The following is a 17,748-nucleotide window of genomic DNA, read 5'->3' on the forward strand; positions in this document are numbered from 1 at the left end:
TAGAGTTGGGGGCTGGGATAATGGGATGAGTTGGGGGAAGAAAAGTTTAGAGGCAAAGATCTGTGGGATCCTCTGGAGATGTGGGGGGCAAAGCAGCAGGTGGTTTGCTGCAGAGCAGAGGATGAGACTTGGGGGGTGGCTTTGGAGGAGATGAAAGACAGGTGAGGATGTGCAGATTAGCCTACCTGCTTCCCTGTGACTTTCTTTTTTTCTTTAAAAATTTTATTTTTCATTTTACATACCAACCCCAGTTCCCCCTCCCCTCCCTTCTCCTGCCCCCTCACTACACCTCCTTCCCATCCCTATCTACTCGTCAGAGGGGGTAAGGCCTTCCTTGGGGAGTCCAAAGTCTGACATACCACATTGAGGCTGAGACAGGACCAAGCCCCTCCCCCTTTCATTCAAACAACTGTAGAAGGGCTTTAAGAGTAAATGGTCAGGTGAAACCTATTTGGATAGTATTTGAAATAAAATACCTGAAGATTAAGCCTGGTCTCTCATTTTAAAGTCTAAAGAGGGGAAAAAAGGCGGTATCATTATTAAGACCTAAGGATACCAATAGATTAGTGTTGTATTGCTGCAGTCCCCTTTTAAGAATGGGAAAAGTTTGGCCAAAGTCATATAGGAGTCAACCCGAGTAACTGTAGCATGTGCTCATGTCCGGACTTAGCAAGCACATCCCAAGACAATGAATCATCTAAGAGGATAGTCCTCACCAAAACCATCACAACTTAAACAAAGAGAAAGTGTAACCATGCCAAATGAGTTCAGGCACCTGGCCTGAGATGTATTCTAGCATAGAAAAAGACAGGGGTTGTTATGCTGAGACACTGTCAGAAACCTCTAGAAAAGCATTGGAACCATATTAAAGAGGAGAAAATGTGTCCCCTTTGAAATGGAGATAAAAGGGTGCTTAGGAAAATAATATAGCAATGGAATTGACACAGATCTGTTACGTTCTGGGCTGGTATGCCAGCAGAGAGGTCATGAACTAAGCCTTCACGGCAGGACAGACAGACTCTGAAGGAGCAAACTCAACTCCACTGACTCCTGGCTGGGGGCTGTGACCTCGAGTGCATCCCTTCATCTCCTTGAGCCTGAGGTTCTTCATCCAAAAAAGGATGATAGTGATCACTTTATAGAGCTGGAGGAAAGGTGCAACAGGCTTGTTTATATCAAGCATTCAGTCCAGCCCTCAGTAGACACAAAGCTTTCAATAAACTCTAATCATTAGAGTTAACAGTTCTCAAATATATTATTAATCAGATGACTGAGGAGCACTTAAAAGGGAGATGGCAGTAGTCAATCAGATCCTCATTCTATAAATACATTGAGTGCACACTCAGGATCTTCCTTAGAAAGCTACGAGAAGGTGCAGAAGAGAATTGCGATTTGCATTCTGTCTCTAAATGACAACATGGTTTACTCATTACCTATCCCAAGTTCCCATTGCTGATTTCACTGTACTGGTTCTTTCTGCTCCATCTGGCAGGGAGGTTATAATTCTGCATTTTTGTGTGTGGCATTGCAATCTATCTGTTGCCATGGAGAGATGAAGGGAAAAGAAATCAGACCCTGGCTTCAGTACAAACAGTGCCAAAGAACAAATATAGGTGGGAAAAGTATGTAACAAAAGCAAATGGAAAAGGCAAAGTGTTTCTCTGCTTGAACATATATAGGGCAGCATGAAATCTCAGCTGGTACAACATATAACAGGAAACAAAATTCAGTGCTCTATATTGTAAATATTGATTTGCATTCATATTTTTAGATGTATAAAGCCGGCCATGATGATAGCACAAACACAATGCACATTATACCAATGATACACCTCTTCTATGTTATTTTCCAAATGGTTAGAGTTAATTTTAAACCCTTAACATTTTTTTTTTGGTTGTGATTCCAACACCTGGGTTGTTTGAATTGCAAAAAAAAATTTTTGATAATGACACTACATGGCTTCTTTTCACTTAGATTTGAAAAAAAAAGGAAAAACTTAAGAAATGTTATTGGTGGCTACAGATGGGTCTCAGGGTGGGGCACAGCTATTGTCTTCATTTGTGAGCCACCGATGAATACACACTGGGCTCCAATGGATAGCTCCAAACCCATGGTCACACAGATGGCCTTGGTTAAACTCAGTGAGTCACAAAACAAAAAGCCAAATGTGAGAAAAGAACCTGCAGGGATAAGGATGGGTGTAATAGAGATGGGAGGGAGATTAAAGAGGGAGGGAGGGAGGATATAATCAGGATGTATTGTGTATGTGTGTGAAATGGTCAAAGAACAAATTTAGTAAGTGACCAAAAATAAATTTTAATCATATTACTTAATTTCATAGAATCAGTCCAAATCCTTGTCCTTCTAAGGAAAGGCTTTATTCAAGTGATGGCATTAGACACTCAAGACAGTCTGTTCCTTAACCATTCATTAGAGTCTATATGTTTCCATATATATATATATATATACATATACATACATATATACATATACATATACATACATACATACATACATACATATATATACATATATCTCAAACCCAAGAGGTCTGTAGGGCACTTTCCAGGATTTTTATCAGTTTTTAGACAAAGGAACAACTATAGAAACTGTTGGAGTTTTCTAAGACCTCACTTCTTGTAAAACGCGGATGAGATGTTTTGACTCTTGCCTTCTAACTCTAAGCTTGGGGGTTATAACCACTCTGATGCTACTTCCTACCCAGCAAAGGAGTTTAGGGGCCAGGGCAAAAACTGGGAATCAGGAGGCCTGTAACTTCAATCCCTAGTGTGAAGAGCTGTGGGATGCTGGGGGGCGGTGCGGACCTTTACCTTTGTAAAGTCATTTTCATTTGTAGAAGGGAAAAAATGCAGAGGCCTAGAGTGTGTGGGGTCACCCTGCAATTCCACCCATAGTTTGTGATCAAAGGTGGAATTACCATGAAACTAAGAAAGCCTGCATTCTAGAGACCCTCATTGCCCAGTTCCTGCAGACCTCAGTTATTCATGGGAACTGTGAAATGTTCCAGGTGGGGCATGCTGCTGTCAGGAAGCATTCCTATCTAGTCACTTCTGGTCAAAAGCCTGACGAGATTCCTTGGATGTCAGAGGAAAGGCATGAATTATTGCTAATATTCCAGGAATCTGAAGGCTAAATATTCATTTTATAGTTAATTCATAGTCATGAATTTTATCAGTTTTTCATTAAATAAGGCCTCATAAATTGTATAGTCAGTGAATTCTATCTCTGGTTCTGTGTAACAATAAGAAAGGGATGCCGAATAAGAGGGATTCTGAGGCAGGCAGGCAGAACAGAAGCCTCTTCAAGTTGCTTCCCCGGTTACATATTAGATATCTTCCTCTTTGAAGTAATGCAAATAATCACTCCCATTCTCACTGCACTCCAAGATGCAATAAGCCCCTCAGACTCCTTTTACAAACCATTTTCTTCAGAGAAGTAGGGAATGTCCAAAGCATGACTCTTTCTGAAAGCCTGCTGCCTTGGTCCCTCTTAGAGCCTTGTAGATCTTAAGTGGATTAGAGCCTGCAGATTTACACAAGGAGCCCTTTATTTGTCCCCATTTCCGTCCTACAATACTGTCTGCCATACTCATCTCTGTCTTGTCATCCAGTTGGAAAGGTCTGGAACCTCTGGGTGCTCGGTTTTCATGATGACTAAGCTCAGGAAGGCCGTGGTAAAGTTCTCTAAGGAAGTCACTCCCCATTTATTAGACAGCTTTGCATCAGTACAATAAAGGACCCGAGGCAGGACATTTCTGTAGTAAAAGGTTTATCTTGGCTCTTGTTTCTGTTAGTCCTAGTCCAAGAGTAGTCAGCCCATTCATTCCGATCTCTGGTAGAGGCAGTACATCATGGTAGAAGCAGACATCAGAGAGGGCTGTCAGTTGAGGCAGTAACAGAAGAGGGTAGGAAGGGAGGAGAGAAGAGGGGAAAAGATAGAGTGTGTTTGAGAGAGAGAGAGAGAGAGAGAGAGAGAGAGAGAGAGAGAGAGAGAGTCCCTTTAGAGATTTAGAGATCATGTGTACAATGGCCATCACTTTCACCCCTCAACGTGAACCAACAGCACCACCCTAGGGTCAGAGCCTTTAAAGCATGGACCATGAGAGATGTTATTTATATTCAAACTACAGCACATTTGCCCTCCATGTAGACTGGAGCTGTCCAACAGAACTTTCTGCTGTGTTGGAAGCATTTCTTGTCAGTATTGTCTGAGGTAGTCTTTGCCAATAGTCATTGCAGCTTTTCTAGTTCATTAAATTTTAATTTTAATAGGCTTGTATGGCTAGTGGCTCCCACATTGAGCAGTACAACTCTAGGCTGCAGACTTCATAAAGCCCAACCTGTGGATCAGTCTATGTAACAGGTTTCAGGAGAGTCCTTACAGACAGGAATAAGCACATTGTGAATTAGAAAAAAAATCAGTAGTTCCCAGACTTTCTATAAACATTGGAGATTGATCACTTTGCCCTAGTTCTATAATTGGTATTAAGGTGAAATGGAAACTTATATCGAGAGCCCACTAAATACCAAGCATAGATGTGTGTGTGTGTGTGTGTGTGTGTGTGTGTGTGTGTGCGCGCGCGCGCGCGCGCGCACACGCACCAGAAACAAAAACATTCTTGCACCCTTTGCCTCACCAGAGCTTGGCAACCTATGTAGGGACTCTTTCTCCACCTGCCCTGCCAGCCAGCTCTCAAATAACCACTTACTAATTATGAAGACTTATTAATTATGAAAGCTCAACCTATAGCTTAGGCTTGTCCCTAAATTACCTCTTATAACTTAAACTGGCCCATTTATATTGATTTATGTGGTGTCACGTGGATCATGGATCATTATTTCATCTCCTACATGTCACTCCTTCTCTCTGGATCCAGTTAGGAACTCCCTCTTCTTCTTCCCAGCATTCTCTCTGTCCCCGAAATCCTGCCTAGCTCTTGGCCATTTAGCTTTTTATTAAACCGATCACAGTGACATATCTTCACACAGTGTAAAGGAATATTCCACAACAAACCTCTGTTATGTTAGTAACACTGAAGATTTGGGATTGCCAAACTGAAGAAACAAAAGAAGTAGAGAAAGTTTTGCCACATTACCTTGGAGGAGGCTGTGCTCATGGGGTTGGTGGATGTGAAGGAAATCCCTGGATGGCAGGTAGAAGGTGCTAATGGAGGGGCAATAATGTGGGGGGGGGGAGAAAAAGGTGAGAGCCTGGGGCAGCTGGTGAGGGGCACTGAGGTTCGGCTGCTAACAGGGTTTGAGGGTGCCCTGCTATGGTGCTTTGCTATGGTGCTAGGTACCGCAATCATCACAAACTCGAAATGTGCTTTTTAGCACCATGTCCCAGGCACTCTTTATGCCTATGAATCTGTTCAATTCTTACCCCCTAGGTCTCAGCTTGAGGAGAAGCTGAGCTCCCAGGACTCAGGACCGTTGGGACTATGTGTGGGACAAAAGTGAGACTGGCCATCAAGATGGCGTGAAGGAGAATGGACAGACACAGGCGCTGCATCTAAATTCTGCAGATGCGGACAATGCATAGGAACACACCTCTAAGAAACAAGACAGAAAATAATTATTCTAGTGCAGCCGTCCCACCTCCTGTAGCTTCCAGTTCTAAGAGACAGATACCACCATTAGCTCCATTTCACAGATGGACACTGGGGCATACAGATGACCTAAGTAGCCTGCTCCAGGACATAAATAAAATGGGAGCCAGATAGTAACTTCAGCCATCGGTACTGAAGTCCATGATGTAATCAGACTTGTGCTACTACTTCTAAGTCCCATTTGTCATCTTTAAAGAGACCCATGGGGGAACACACACACACACACACATACACACACACACACACACACACACACACACACACACACACACACACACACGGTTCAATGTGATTTGGGATTTATGACATTCTATCTCAGACAGGATTGGGGGAGAAGACCGTATTGGTTTGAGGTACATTCAGTTCCAAGAGGCTGAATGACTTAACTGAAATGATATCATAAGATTTGAATAAAAAAGATGGACTTTACACTTTCTTTCCTTTTTTGTTTTTTTTTTTGTTTGTTTGTTTGTATTTTTGTTTTTGAGACAGGGTTTCTAGCTGTCCTGGAACTAGCTCTGTAGACCAGGTTGGCATCGAACACAGAGATCTGCTGTGGAATATTCCTTTACACTATGTGAAGATGTGTCACTGTGATTACTTTAATAAAAAGCCAAACAGCCAATAGATAGATAAAGATACAGGTGGGACCTCTGGAGAGAGTGTGCTGGAAGGAAGGAAGACAGAGTCACCAGCCAGATGCAGGGGGAGCAGAACATACAGGGGGAGAGATAAAAGCTATGAGTTACTTGGCAACACATTGATGACTAGAAATGGGTTAATTTAAGTTATTAGAGCTAGTGGGACAAGTCTAAGCAGTCTAGGATATAGGCAAGCTTTTATAATTAATAATAAGACTCTGTCATTTTTTGTGAGCTGGCAGCCCAAAGAAAAACCCTTTACAGAGAGATCTGCCTGCCCTCTTCCTCCCAGGTGCTGGGATTAAAGGCATGCACCACCACCACCTGGTTCTCTCGCTCTTTCTCATATATATAATATATATATTACTTTCATTGGTGTTTTGCCAGAAGCCCTGGACCTGGAGTTATTGATGGGTGTGAGCTGCCAAGTGGGTGCTGGGAGTTGAACCTGGGTCCTCTGGAAGAGCAGTCCATTCTCTTAACCATTGAGCCATCTCTCCACCTCCTACATTTTTAAAAATATACCAGTGCTTTCAGTTTTATGATTACCCTAGAGACTTCTGGGGGAAAGGTCAGCACATTTTTGAGCCCACACTTTCAGTAAGGAGATGCTGAGTTTTGATAGCACGGATGGAAGTAATACCTTTCATGCTCTGCCTCCTGCAGCAGGCAGCTTTTCCCAGGGCTACTCCACATTGGTTGTGAGGGATAGATCCCAAAGGGGTAACAGCAAAATGAAGATAGTTTGGGGGAAATTGGGATTTATAAGCAGAGGCCAAAGGAACTAGATTTTAGGCCGGTCTCTCGATTCTTTCTCATGAAAATGATTTTTAAAAAACAGGTGCCTGGGGCATAATCCAAATATTTTAATTGGTAGATCTAAAAATTTGCCCCTGAGCTCTGGCCTGGAGACCAGGGAGAGCTAGGTGTGCATGTGGCAGCTCATCTGGGTGCATTTCATGGCATTTCCACAGCAAAGACACTTTGGGATACTATAGAACAAAGGCTAGGGTCAAATTCCAGCTTCGATCCTTGTTAGCCATAGGCCAACTGAAAGGACTTTAATCTTATTATCGTGAAAAACAAATTTTTGTTTTGTTTTGTTTTTTGAGACAGGGTTTCTCTGTGGCTTTGGGGGCTGTCCTGTAACTAGCTCTTAACTCACAGAGATCTGCCTGCCTCTGAAAAAATTTTAAAGATAAAATACTTTCTATTATTTGGGGGATTTATTTATTTTTCCTATTTATGTGTATGTGTGTGTGTTCCTGTCTGAGTTTATGTAAGCCGTACATGCTGGCAGAGTCCAGAGGATTTCAAATTCCCCTGGAAGGTACAGTCGGTTGTAAGCCGCCCACGGTGGGTGCTGGGAACTGAACTTGGGTCCTTTTCAAGTAGAAGACAGTCTTAATGTCTGAGTCATCTCTCCAGTCCCCATGAAGATTATATTTTGCTCACATACCACTATCTGGTGTGAGAAATTGGATTTGGGCATTATTCTGAATGATTGCCAAGGTAAAGCAGGTACTCAGTGATTTTGGTAAATTTTATGTAAGGGTAGAGATGAAAGAGCATTTGGAATGACAATGCCTGTAAGACATGGGGCTGTGCACCAGAAATGGAGAATTATACTCTGAAGTTTGCAAATAACTTGTGATTTCCTTTCATGGCACCCTTTGAGTACTGCCCAATACTTTAGAGTTGCTTATAATTAAATGAATTGGCCATGGAAGTATTTTCTGTTTGAAAAAAAAATCATAGGGCATAACTTTCAGTTTGGGGAGAATTTTTTTCATTAAAAGTACACCTTTATCAACGAGTAATTATAACTTTAATTGCTCAAATGTCCATTGAGCAGGATTCTCTTCAAAATCTACAAAGCTCTGAGCATTTCCTGCAAAGTCTGCTGTCCCTTAAATGGCTGCCATGGAAATTCCTTAAAAGGCCAAGGAAAAACCAAACCTACCCTGAAGTGCTTTAGATGTATCAACAGAAGAACTAACTAATTCTCTTCAAAGACGTTAGCAGAGTTTCGAGCTATAGCTTATGCATTGAAGGAAATGAATGACTGTCGTAGTGGCAAATAAGGATTCTTCCAAACAAAGAGTAAAGTTATAGAGTGTTAATCCTCCAGCTCATGTAGCAGAAATGCCAACATCTGCATGTGGCCACAGACCATCTTGGGTTTCATCCCCAGAAGAAAAAAAAAGGATTCTAACGGGGAGCAGTTGTTTGTCCTGCTCTTTTGGAATGTAGTCAGCCAGTGTCTGTGAGTGACCGCAGGGAAATTTGCCTGTTTTATCCTCAAGATTTACAGGAAACAGAAGAGCCCCTTTTCCAACGGAGAAGTGAATTTATTAGGTCCTGAGTGTTTGCTGGGGATTCCCCAGGGCTCACTGAATGACCGGTATTGTTGCCAATCAGCCTCAGCCAGCAGAGCCTGACTAACAATCTCTGCTCGTTTTTTTTCTCTCTCAAAAGGGTAAATTTAGTTCTACTTCTTGACATGTCTGCCTCAGTTTCCCCAGCTTTCTTCAAGCACCAAAACCTTATCATTATAGATTGAATGTTTAATATAGGACTTGTTGATAGAGGCTGAGATTGACCTTTTGTATGAGCCTCCACTCGACCTTTCAAAGCAAATCTTGGACCCAGGCCTGTGGTGAGATATTGTTTATGATTTATTAAAGCTTGCCTGAGGATTCAGAAAGCAAAGTCAGCTACAAGTCATAGAAGCCAGACACACACCTTTAATCCTTGGACTCAGGATTAAGAGGTAGACAGAGCTCTGTGAGTCCAATGCCACCCAGATCTACCCAAGAGTGAATCAGTCTAAAAGACAATTATAGCCACACCTTTAATCCCAACATTAGGGAAGTATATAAGACAGAAGCAAGGTCTCAGAGAAGCATTAATTCTCCAGCCGCAGTGAGGAGAGGCAGCAGTTTGAGACTTAGTGAAGAGCTCCTGCATGGATCAGCCCGTTCAGCCTGCACCAGAGATGAGGGCTAGTGGCCAGCTGCTTTGCTTTTCTGATATTCAGCATGAAGTTTGAACCCCAATATTAGTCTCTGGGTCATTTATTTATTCCTGTTGTACAGGCCCACATTAATTTTCTTTGATCATCTGGGTTGCATTATTAGTAGTGATCTGTATTTCTCCTGCCGGTCCCTCAGGCAAGTGCTACTTCACTGACAGATCAGCAAGTTGGTGAGAACTATGTTTTGATGTTAAGAGATCCAACAATAGCAGAGCTCATTCTGCTCATGTGCAGCTTTGGGTAGTTTCTCTGTGTGCATAGTGAGAGATGTGTAGAATAAATGTAACCGAAGGGTTAAAAGAGATGATTTATGTACTGCTTCTAGCATTTAGCAGGATGACTTTAGGTCAGAAATATAATTTTGAAAAATTGATTCTCCTTGCTTCTCATCCACCCGAAGCCACTTGTTTAGTAAATGATGTAATAAATCACAAGACGTTAAGAGAGTGTAAGATAGCAAAACTTGTATTTCTAGACAAGCTATTGGACCATACCAAAACGGTAGTAATTAATTCCTTAGAAAATGGCATAATCAAATGGTGTGTGTTTCTCATGCGTATGCATGCATACCCACACTTGTATTAATGGGGAAAAGAGCATGCATAAGTTGTCAACAGCTCTCTGTGTATATGGGGAGAATTTCATCCTTTTGCATAAATAGCTTTTCTATTTTCTTCAACAGATGTAAATTCCTTACAGAACTCGAATCCATTTCTAAAACTGCTCTGTAGCCCTTAAATGGCACTGCATATTTAAAAGACACTGTTTCCCTGGTGCCTTGTGTGGCATGAGAACACTGGCACAGTTTGCAGGAGCAGCATGTGTCCAGGCTTATTCTCACATCCTGGATGAAGAGAGGGGACCTAGGAAAGGACCAAGGAAGATGTCTTCTTATTCCGCCTAGTTAGAGGATATATGCCTGCTCAAGAAACAAACAAATTGTCCCGAAGCACAGCAGGTAGGAAATGGAAAATGTTAAGCAAGGGAATGGAATGGTCTTCCAGAAAGGAACTCTCTACAGGGGAGATACGTTTTCAAAGGGTGCAGGGCAACCAGCTGGGATATGCCATTCCTAGAGGTTGTGTTTTTGGTTTTGTTTGTTTGTTTGTTTGTTTTCTGTCTATCTACTTGCTCTTTCTCAACGGGATGTCTACCTCCATGCCAATCGAAACACCCAGCTCATGTTGTATGTGCTATGCATACAGCACACACAGCATATAAACACACGCCTGAATTTCCCTGTTGTTCAGATCCTGTGTATAGAAAAGAGGGAAACCTACTGAGATCTAAACCCTTGCTATACATTAAGTGGGAGAGAAAAAAGGGCCTCCCAAGAAATGGAAAGGGAATGGCACTGTGGAGGAAGAGGAATTCTAAACTTGGTCGATTAGTAAAAGTGCAGAATCTCCAGAGCGCTGTGGTGGTGATGGTGGTGGTGGAGGTAGTGGGGGGCTGTACAACATAGATCCCACGCCAAAGCTGGGAATCAGAAAGAAACAAAGTGGGTGCATAGATAGTATTTGAAATCAAGTGAACTTGGATTTTTTTCTATCTGACTTTGAGAAAGTCTCCTCACTCCAACCTCATTACCACAGTTTCTCATGTGAAACATCCACATAAAGGAGACTGCTTTAGTACTGAGCTCAGCTGTGCCCTCTAAGACGGCCATGGAAGGCTGATGGAGTCAATGGAAGGTTGCAGAGGTATTGGTCATGTCAAGGGTAGGTGGGCCATGGTCAGAGCTCTCCTGGGAATAGGCAGTAAGAAGATGCATTTCCTGTAAGAAAATTACAAGCTGAAATAAAATAGAAGGAAAAAATATACATTGCAAACATTGGATTGGTGGGCACTGGCTTGAGATGGTGACAATGCCAATGAGAAGCCATTTTCCCCTTGCCAGGATGACCAGCTCTATCACTGCCCTGTCTTATGCCCACTCACCAATAGCACACTGGCCGACAGATGTAGCAAAGAAAACTGTCACTACTGGTTTCTTACAAAATAATATATCCTGGAATAAATCTAACTAAGGAAGTGAAAAACTTAAATAGTAAAAACATAAAGACACAGAAGAAAGAGTTGAAGACGAGGCTAGAAGATGAAAGACCTCTTAAGTTGAGCTCATTGGTCTATTTGGCATCAAGTAAGAGATGGGGTCTTGGGTTCCTTCTTTTACATGTAGCCATCCAGTTTGACCATCACCATTTGTTAAAGATGCTGTCTTTTCTCTCATGCATATTTTTGGCTTCTTGGTCAAAATTCAGATGGCTACAAGTATGTGAACTTGTATTTGTGTCTTCAATTCTATCCCAATTAATCAATGTGTCTCTTTTTAATGCCACTATCATACTATTTTTATTCATCAATAGCTCCACAAAGAGAAGGAAGTAAGTTCCTGATATCTCATCCTCAAGCAAGGGTTTCCATATTTGTCTATTTGCAGTTTGTCAAAGGAGTAATGCGAGGTCCTGGGCCCTGGGACCTGTGGGGTTCTGTGAGTATTCTTTGGTACTATTGTGCAAACACAGCCCTTCTGCTTCCCGATGACCAGGGTAAATTATTCCTGACAAAAATGGTGGCTCCTCTTCTTGCCAACTATTCCCCGAACATAAGGGACCTATAGTGCCCACATGGGTTATAGTTTAACAAGATAACTGCTATTTCCCCACTGAGTGTATCCTCTTGGGAGACCAGGAGTTCTAACCTGCAGAGCCTAGAACTAAAGGGGTAGGAAGCAGGGAGGACCCTGGTCCTCCTTGGCATCTTGATCTATGTGTCCTTCCTCTTGGGAACCTGGTGACATCTAAAAGGTTGGTGCTTTGAGATGTAGACATGTATTCAGGAGGAGAGCTCTGTTCAACTGCACCGTCAGTAGGCCACCCATGTCTACACAGAGAGAGAGTTGGGGTGGGTGGGTGGACATATGATATAAAAAGAGAATCCCACAGTTGTAGGCTCTTCCCCATGGGCTAGAACAATATTTGTAGGCATGAGAAACATTGCTTCCAGATCTGATGAAAGGCTCTCAGCACTGTACTTCCTTGTTTCTCGTAATGATGCATTTTTTTGTCTTTTACTGTGAATACAATGTCTGGCATAGAATGAATTCAGGACCCCTGAAAGCTTTACTGAAATAGCAAGTTTTGGGATCTTGCAGAATTTACTGTCATTTCCTGACACCATATATATAAAACAAAGACTTCCAATATGGTAGTTACCTCTTGCTCATCATGTCATGCATTTTATGGGTTGATGTAATACCATGCATAATATCCAGATAGTTCAGGTATCTTTAGCATATTATGACAGATATGAGAAATAGTGTGGCCCTGTAGAAATGCCAGTTTGTGACTTGCACTGCCTATTACATTTGAATGTGAACTGTTTCTAATGGTCCTTTCTGCTTAAGGCCTTCATTTACCAAATCTCTACAGTATATCACATACCTGAGGCCATATTTATCTGTCCCACTGGTGAGCAGCAACAGACAGGGGTACCACTTGTTTGCATTTGCGGTAGTCTTCGGGCTCTCAGATTCATTCAGTTTTCATAAGGGTCAACTGGGGATTAAATGGAACTATAACAGAGAACATCATCCCTACAACTGTAATCTTCACTGTTGCCCCCAGGATGCAGCTTTGGCTTTGATTTACTTATCTCAGACAGCAAATTCTGAGATTTCCATTTGACCTTCTGCATTGTGACAGCTCTAGAGGCCTAGGACCCAGAGTGGGATTCATCTTGACTGCCAGGCTAATAATATCAATTAATACATGCTCAGCAGGAAAATGACTGCTCTTGAGGTCCATGAGTGAACAGCCTCTACAAATCTTACTTTGGCCAGAAGATTTACTGCTGGGTACTAATGTCTTTGACTTCTTATGAGAGACCATGATAACATTTTAGGTTCTGCCTTTTAAAAATTACTGAAATTATTTTCATATAATATATTTTGATCTTATACTCCTCCCAGATACTCTCCATCTCCCTACCCACCCAAGTTCATGATCTGTCTCTAAAAACAAAAACAAACAAAAACCCCAGAAAAGTAACAAAAGAACAACAACAACAACAAAATGAAAATCAAAGCAGACTGTCTTAGTTTGGGTTACCATTGCTATGATGAAACACCATGACTAAAAGCAAGTAGGGGAGGGAAGGATTATTGAGCTAATGCTCTCATATCACAGTTCATTGTCAAAGGAAGTCAGGACAGGAATTTCAACAGGGTAGGAATCTGGAGGCAGGAGCTATATAGAAGCCATGAAGGAGTGCTGCTTAATGGCTTGCTCCTTATGGCTTGCTAAGCCTGCTTTCTTTTTTCATTTTTTTTTTTTTTGTTTTTTCAAGACAGGGTTTCTCTGTGTAGCTTTGGAGCCTATCCTGGCACTCTCTCTGGAGACCAGGCTGGCCTCGAACTCACAGAGATCCTCCTGCCTCTGCCTCCCGAGTGCTGGGATTAAAGGCGTGTGCCACCAACACCCGTCGCCTGCTTTCTTATAGAACCCAGGACCACTTGCCCAGAGATAGCACCACCCATAATGGGCTAGGTCATCCCCCATCAGTTACTAATTACCACAATAGTACTACAATTACCACCCTATAGGCTTGCCTACAGCCCAATCTTAAGGAGGCATTTTCTCAATTAATGTTCCCTTCTTTCAGATGACTTAGCTTGTGTCACATGGATATAGAACCACCCAGCACACAGACAAACTAAAAAAAGAAAGAAGGAAGGAAGAAAAGTCAGTATGACAAAAGTAAAACAAAAAGCTCCATACCAAAAAGTGGAGTTCACTTTATGTTGGCCAACTACTCCTGGGCATGAGGCCTGGAAGTGTGGTTGATATGCCCAGTAACACTCCATTGAAGAGAACGGATTTTCTCTCTCTAAGCAAGTATCAACTACAAGTAAGATCTTGGTTAGTGGTGGGACTTTGTGTCTACTTCCCCTTCTTGGTGCTGGGATTTTTGTCTGGTGCTGTGGAATATTCCTTTACACTGTGTGAAGATATGTCACTGTCATTTATTTAAAAAGCTGAACAGCCAATAGCTAGGTAGTATTTTGGGGGCAGAGAGGGACCTGGGAAGAAGGCAGAGTCGCCAGCCAGGCAGGGAGGAAGCAGGAAAGCAGCAAGGGCAGTACAGAGTAAGGCAATAAAGCCACGAGGCAGAACGTACATTAATAGAAATGGGTGAATTTAAGTTGAAAGAGCTAGTTAGAAACAAGCTTAAGCTATTGAGTGAGATTTTATAATTAATAAGATGTCCCCATGTGGTTATTTGGGAGCTGGCAGGTGGGACAGAGAAAGACTTGCAACAGTCTGGTTTGAACCTGTACAGGTATTATGTATGCTGTGAGTTCATATGTATAGCAGACCCATCAGTTGTATTACTAAGTCATTGTCCTGGCTTGGTCTTCCCTCCCTCCCTCCCTCCCTCCCTCCCTCCCCCCTCCCTCCCCCCTCCCTCCCTCCCATCCCTCCCTCCTTCCCTCCCTCCCTCCCTCCCTCCCTCCATCCATCCCTCACTCCCTCCCTCCATCCATCCCTCACTCCCTCCCTCATTTCCTTCCTTCCTTTAATTTGTTCATCTTTCTTTCTTGTACCATTAGGGTTGAACCTAGGGTCTTGTGTGTAGTAGACAAATATTCTACCATTGAGCTATTTTCTCCTATCTTCTTAGGCTTTGTTTTGAGATAGAATCTTACTAAGTTGCTTAAGCTAGTCTTAAACTATCTCTGTAACTAGGAAGTTCCTGCACTTTCACTCTTCCTGCCTCATCCTCCTGATTAGCTGGGATTATAGGCCTGTACCACCAGTCCCAGCTACACTTTTGGGTCTTTATGTGTCAATTAAAATCTGAACCCAATTAAAACTGTGTGTTTAACAGTTGTTGGGAAGTCTAGATACTTCTCTTTCCTTGGTATGGACTAAAATAAGGAAATGGCCATGTCTCCTTTTGGGAGGAATTTGAGGGTCATTACAGTATATGGTTGCCATGATATTGTATTTTGTCTTGTGAACTTCAGTCAATGGGAATTGGAATATGAAAGTGGGTTTTGTTCTGCAAATTGGCTGCCTTGATGTTCTATGGGAACAACTGTTCTTAGCCTCTTGCTCATCTTTGTTGGCTGGATGGCTATTTTGTTCCTAGGAGTGCTGAGTTTTACTCTCTATTCACAGTTATCTTGAGGGAGACTGTTGTGTGTTCTTGGTTGTCATGGTCATTGTCACCACCTTTCTTCTGGCAATCGAGTTATCATGCCTGGCCTCAGTTGGTGGAGCTCAATATCTCCATTGCTATCAGTGAGCTAGAGTCTATAGTAGACTTACATATCGTTAGCTTTGTCCCTAGGAAGTTCCACTGAACCACTTAGTGATACTAGATGTGGCTCTCTCACCAGCACACTGCCAGTGGCCTTGGTAAATAGTGTATATTTTACTAACCTTTGGCCTCATATGACACACCCATTTCTGTAAGCCCATTTCTCTAAAGCTTTAATTTCTTCTTCCCTGTCTTCCATGGCAAGCAGGCAATTCAGTTTCTCAGTGGGAGCCATTCCTTTCTCCAGGCTTCTAGGAGTTACCATGGCAGCAAATTCACATTATTTCCTGGGTTGTCAAATCCTGTTTCTCAATAGAGTGACCCTAAGTAAAAAGCAACAAAACAAAACAAACAAACAAACCCTTTTCTTGTCCAGACTCATGTCCTTGTCCCCTAATCAGGCACTTTGATTACTGCTTGCACACCCTTTGTGGCATCTTGTAGCTCCTACAGTTCTGCTCACTTTCCTTTATCAGGCTGAGCATATTTCTGGTCAGACTCTGATGACTCAGTCCTGACTGTAGGCCTGACATTCAGGAAAAGAGAAAGGAACCATCTGTTGTCTTTTGAAGAAAAGACCCTTGTGTCAACTTCCTGAGGGGGGAGCAGGGCTTGCTCTTCACAGGGAGGGGAGGGATATCTCTGAAGACCCAGAGGGTCCAGAGATCAGGGAGCATCCATCCAAATCTTCTAATCCTAAGTGATGGAAGACCAGATTTTGCAAACTAGGATCCTTAATTTGGTTAATATCCCTGCTTTAAATTTGAATATTCAGTTGTCTTTAAGGTTTAGTAACTATTAATTCCAGTGACTTATCTTCTGTTCACCTATTGTAGAAACTCCTTTCACATTGTTTGAATTGTTTGCAATTTTTTAAACATTTTATTATTCTCCTATAGGGCATCAATATATTAGGTAACAGCCACTAAATGCTGTTCTTATCCTTATAAATCCTCTTCTATGCTTCAAATGCTTCAGTCAGTGTATTCCCCTCCTTCAGTGTGCCACCCTAGACCATCAGTGATGGACTTTTAACCAACAAGTCTCCATCTCATGCTAAGGGATGTCTATATGCCTTTCCACCAGGGAAGTGGTCATTAAGGCAGTTGAGTGGTGAGAAATTCAGTCCCCAAGCATTTTATTATCAACTGCTTTCTTAAATCACTTTTAGTACTAACTACTCCTATATGTTGTTTTTTTCTAGACAGCAGGTCATGATATAGTGCTGGAAAAGCAAAAGATTTGGGGTGATATCATATGTTATGGTAAAAAGGAAAGAGAGGAGGAATGTACAGAGAAAGCCATCAACCTGGGAGATATCACAAAGTCTGTCAACCCAACAAGAGTTCCAAAAAAAAAAGACCACCCATTAGCAGAGTGCAAAGTTGAATGGAGATGAGACCTTTGAAGTACTTCCTTCTTGGCTACTGCCTGGAGAGTAAGGGTAATAATACGAAAGATGCTAAGTAAAATTGGCTTTGCAGATAAAGAATGACTTTTTAAGTAGAAGTATAACTCACACAATATTTGAGATAAACTAAAAAATAAAAACAGAGCAAAAACAGTAAACTTCTTGTTCCTTGTCTCCATTGCAAATTTAACCAGGTGTTCTGAATTTTAATTTGCTAAATCTGGCAACTCTAGCTGGGTGTTATTAATTTCAATTTTGAAATTGATTGGATTGAGAAGTGCCTAGGGTATTGGTGAGACAAACCTTTAGGTATATGATGGCATTTCCAAAAGAATTAATGTAAGAAGTAAGAGCTACACTGACTGGGCTGGGATCCAGAACATAGTAAAAGGAGAAAAGGAGAAAACCAAACCAGTACTGGCATTTTCCTTTTCTTTGAACCAGATCTACCTAGATTTGAGCAAGCAGCCTCCTGCTGCCACAGACAAGACTTGGTTTTCCATCATGCCTTCTCTGCTGTTGTAGACTGTATTCCCTGAAATGTAAGCCAAAACAAACCTTTCCTCTCTCAAGTGTTGTCTCACTGGATATTAGGTCACAGCAATGAGAAAAATAGTGGAAATACCAACCAGAGATCACTCTATGATATTTCTCAGCTACTTCCACTTTCATTAGGCAATTATCTTGGAGTCACCTTGAAAAC

The sequence above is a fragment of the Cricetulus griseus genome, chromosome 3 (genome assembly GCF_003668045.3).
Source record: "Cricetulus griseus strain 17A/GY chromosome 3, alternate assembly CriGri-PICRH-1.0, whole genome shotgun sequence".
NCBI classification, from domain to species: Eukaryota; Metazoa; Chordata; class Mammalia; order Rodentia; family Cricetidae; genus Cricetulus; species Cricetulus griseus.